This window comes from Lolium rigidum, chromosome 5 (assembly GCF_022539505.1).
Source record: "Lolium rigidum isolate FL_2022 chromosome 5, APGP_CSIRO_Lrig_0.1, whole genome shotgun sequence".
Classification (NCBI taxonomy): Eukaryota; Viridiplantae; Streptophyta; class Magnoliopsida; order Poales; family Poaceae; genus Lolium; species Lolium rigidum.
The window spans coordinates 197952548-197957679 of NC_061512.1; positions in this window are offsets into that span (position 1 = coordinate 197952548).

Below are 5132 nucleotides of genomic sequence, written 5' to 3' on the forward strand. Positions count from 1 at the left end.
CGACTGCAACCGCCAGTTCTGAGAGCGATTTACGCATAAATAACCCTTTTATGAAACTATAGCATAGACTGATCTCTTGGGCAAACTATTTCACCTATCTAACCCTTTTGTGTGGTGTCCTTTTCATGGGCGCCACACATGCCCGAGTGGCGCCCGTGCTGCCGGCGCCACACTCCCATCCGACGTGGCGCCCTCGACGCTGAGGTGTGCTCTAATCTGACGTGGCAGGATGTGTGGCGCCGCTCTCGCCGGCGCCACACCGCCCGTGGCTTTTACATGAATCCTTGGTTGCATTGGAGCTTGCCATTCCCGGGCATGCTCCCTTGCACCACCGATGGTGCATGAGGCATTTTTGTGCAAACTTCTACCGGGCATGCAAGAGAAAAGAGTTGTCTGACCTTCTTCAAGATTGTTGCCTCGCTTACTCTGAGCGCCGCTTCGCAAACCTAAACAACGTCTTGCTGAAGCACAAAGACCTCAACGCGGGTGGTCAAGAGGCAACCAAGGATTCATGTAGGGCTTAGTAGAGGTCGGCATGGTGGCCGTCGGGGTACTAGTATGCTAGGATACCTAGTGGGGCCTTATCCGTATGTGTCTCCAAGTTACTAATTGCATTGTACTATATATTTTCCTATTCCGTGACTAACTTTGGTTTTCTCAATTTTGCTTTCAGGTATGGCAACTCAACCCAACAAGGGGAAGGGGCGTGGGAGGGCAATGAGAATGAGGAGTCAGTTTGGGAGGAGGCTTTGAGTGATAAAGGATTAACTTGTCAATGCCTACGGATTATAGACTAGGGTTTAGTTGGAAGTAGAGAGCAAGTAGATCTCGAGGGTTTCAGCCGGAAAAGTGCTCGACTATTAGAAAACTAGGGTTGTGTTGACAATGAAATCGATCCTCCCTTCGTCCCTTGACTCCCCCTTATATAGGAGGCGGAGCCGAGGGTTTCGTGATACACAAGTTACAGAGTTCGGGAGACAATCTGAGTCTGTCCCGTAGTAATTACAAGTCAATATTCCTAATACAATTCTATCTTTCCAAACTCTCCTAACTGGGCTTCCGAACTTTATAATCTTCGGGTCGTGGGCCTTCAGTAAAACCCCGAGTACCATCTTCGGCAGGCCCATTGGGGATGCCTATGTCAGTAGCCCCCGAGATTTTGCTTGAATCGAAGAATCAGAGAAAATCTCCAACTTTATAATTACAATACAACTTCTTCGAGTTATCATATATTTTTCATAACTCAATCATATATTGTACAGGGATAACGGTAATTGGGGCTAGTTCATCTGACGGATCAAGTACTAGTTAACTGCTCTTGTGGCAATCCGCCAAAACCTACTTCAAGATCACGTCCCTGGACATGATCTCGGGATACTGGTGTAACTCGACATGCGCCGCTTAAGGTCTTACCAAATGTCGAATTCCAGTTATGTTTCATCGGGTACCTAATGCGTCCGTTAGGATTTTTCTTCGCATCTGCTGACACGGAAAAAAGTAGCGAAGCGCCATCAGAGGCGGTGCCACGCCGCACAGGACGGATCCCGGGGACTTACCTTCGCAAAGTATTGCGGCATTCAGAGATTAATTTGCGACTGAGACACCCTGAGAATATATTGTCGAGTACTTTTTCGGCTGCTGGAATAGTACATTTATTCGAGTCATCGGATGACTTGTATATTTTTATCTTGACCTCCCGATGGGAGTATATGAAGAGTTATTTGTATAACTCGAGATATGCTCATCACACTCTATAATTTCATCGGGCACGCGAACAGCGTTCCCGATGGGAGTAGCCCCCGAGGCTACAACCAAGTGCTTGTACTTGGTTGTAGGCTCACCATTTTAACATATTTTGTCGCTATATTGTCATCTTTTCGAGTCTTTCTATCTTTTTCGGGTGCGCGACCAGCGCTCCCGATGGGAGTAGCTCCCGAGCATATGGACAAATGCTTGCATTTGATCATAGGCTCTCGCCTTTTCTTTCTTGCCATACTCGAAGTTTCCTTCTCTCTAAAGTAGTCCCCGAGCATTTGATCAAAATCTTGTATTTGATCAAAAACTCGCGAAATTATCATCACTTCTTGTTTGTCACCAATCTTTATAACACCGCCGTCGAGATTTTCCTATGTTAAAGTGACATCAGTGCTGACGATAGCCACGACCACTGTATCGGGAAAACACGAATTCCGTCATGTCACTGACTTGTGGGCCCAAAATCTGCGGCAGTTTGACACGTTACGCAAGTGGGAGACACACGTCCTCCGCTTTTTCTGGCACGCGCACTGTAGCGCCTATCTAGTTCCTTCATAGTGAAAATACTTTTTTACCCCTTGAGCCACGTGTAAAACATCAAGTCCATTACTGCTGCATCCAACGGTGCGTCGATTCGAAAGTTTCCTATAAAGTACCTTCTTCTTCCTCCGTTCTCCCCTTCGCTGCGCCGCACCTCTGCTCTGTTCCAAAATCTCCACTGCAACCACAAAAACTCCAGCGCTCACGCACTGCCCGACTTCCTCCAGCACCATTGTTGATGCCACCACGCTCAAAGCTCACAAGGCACAGCACACCCAAAGCAAATATGGCGGCACAAGATCTGGGAGCCTCGGAGTGGGAGAGATCCAAGATCTCAAACCAAGATCTCAACCTGATGAAGAAGCTCAGCCTCATGGAAAAGAAGTACGCGCTTGATACGTCTCAAACGTATCTATAATTTCTTATGGTCCATGCTACTTTTATGATGATACTCACATGTTTTTTACACACTTTATGTCATTACTATGCATTTTCCGGCACTAACCTATTGACGAGATGCCTAAGAGTCAGTTGATGTTTTCTGCTGTTTTTGGTTTCAGAAATCCTACAAAGGAAATATTCTCGGAATTGGACGAAATCAACGCCCAGGGTCTTATTTTTCCACGAAGATCCAGAAGACCGAAAGGGAAACGAAGTGGGGGCGACGGGCGCCGACCCCACGGGGCCACGCGGCCAAGGGGCCGCGCCGCCCTATGGTGTGGCCCCCGTCGGCCCTCCGACTCCGCCCTTCCGCCTACTTAAAGCCTTCGTTGCGAAAACCCCAGTACCGAGAGCCACGATATGGAAAACCTTCCAGAGACGCCGCCGCCGCCAATCCCATCTCGGGGATTCAGGAGATCGCCTCCGGCACCCTGCCGGAGAGGGGAATCATCTCCCGGAGGTCTCTTCATCACCATGATCGCCTCCGAATCGATGTGTGAGTAGTTCACCCCTGGACTATGGGTCCATAGCAGTAGCTAGATGGTTGTCTTCTCCTCATTGTGCTATCATGTTAGATCTTGTGAGCTGCCTATCATGATCAAGATCATCTATTTGTAATGCTACATGTTGTGTTTGTTGGGATCCGATGAATATTGAATACTATGTCAAGTTGATTATCAATCTATCATATATGTTGTTTATGTTCTTGCATGCTCTCCGTTGCTAGTAGAGGCTCTGGCCAAGTTGATACTTGTGACTCCAAGAGGGAGTATTTATGCTCGATAGTGAGTTCATGCCTCCATTGAATCTGGGACAGTGACAGAAAGTTCTAAGATTGTGGATGTGCTGTTGCCACTAGGGATAAAACATCGATGCTTTGTCTAAGGATATTTGTGTTGATTACATTACGCACCATACTTAAGGCAATTGTCTGTTGTTTGCAACTTAATACTGGAAGGGGTTCGGATGATAACCTGAAGGTGGACTTTTTAGGCATAGATGCATGCCGGATAGCGGTCTATGTACTTTGTCGTAATGCTCCGATTAAATCTCATAGTACTCATCATGATATATGTATTGCATTGTTATGCCTTCTTTATTTGTCAATTGCCCAACTGTAATTTGTTCACCCAACATGCTATTTATCTTATGGGAGATACACCACTAGTGAACTGTGGACCCCGGTCCATTCTTTACATCTGAAATACAATCTCTCGCAATACTTGTTCTTTATTGTTCTTCGCAAACAAACATCATCTTCCACACTATACATCTAATCCTTTGTTTTCAGCAAGCTTCGGTGAGATTGACAACCTCACTCGTTATGTTGGGGCAAAGTACTTTGATTGTGTTGTGCGGGTTCCACGTTGGCACCGGAATCCCCGGTGTTGCGCCGCACTACACTCCGCCACCAACAACCTTCACGTGTTCCTTGACTCCTACCGGTTCGATAACCTTGGTTTCTTACCGAGGGAAAACTTGTCGCCGTACGCATCACACCTTCCTCTTGGGGTTCCCAACGGACGTGTGTCTTACACGCCATCAAGACAGGTTTTACGGCGCCGTTGTCGGGGACCCGAATAAAAGTTACACCACAAAGATTTCTAACTCCCACGTCAACCGCACGCCACAACGGTTTCTCGGCGCCGTTGCCGGGGAGATCAAGACACGCTGCAAGGGGAGTCTCCCACATTCAATCTCTTTACTTTGTTTTTGTCTTGCTTTATTTTATTTACTGCTTTGTTTGCTTTTTATATCAAAAATACAAAAAAATAGTTGCCAGTTTTACTTTATTTACTGTCTTGTTCTCTATATTGAAAACACAAAAAAATTAGTTACTTGCATTTACTTTATTTAGTTTCCTTATTTACTACTGCTAAAATGGGTACTGTTGAGAATACTAAGTTGCGTGATTTCACTAGCACAAATAATAATGATTTCTTATGCACACCTATTGCTCCACACTCGCTACTGACAGAATTCTTTGAAATTAAACCTGCTTTACTAAATCTTGTTATGAGAGAGCAATTTTCTGGTGTTAGTTCTAATGATGCTGCTGCCCATCTTAATAATTTTGTTGAACTTTTTGAAATGCAAAAGTATAAGGATGTAGATGGTGACATTATAAAATTAAAATTGTTTCCTTTCTCCTTAAGAGGAAGAGCTAAAGATTGGTTGCTATCTCTGCCTAAGAATAGTATTGATTCATGGACTAAATGTAAGGATGCTTTTATTGGTAGATATTATCCTCCCGCTAAAATTATATCTTTGAGAAGTAGCATAATGAATTTTAAGCAATTAGATAATGAACATGTTGCTCAAGCATGGGAGAGAATGAAATCTTTGGTGAAGAATTTCCCTACCCATGGACTCGACTACTTGGATGATCATCCAAA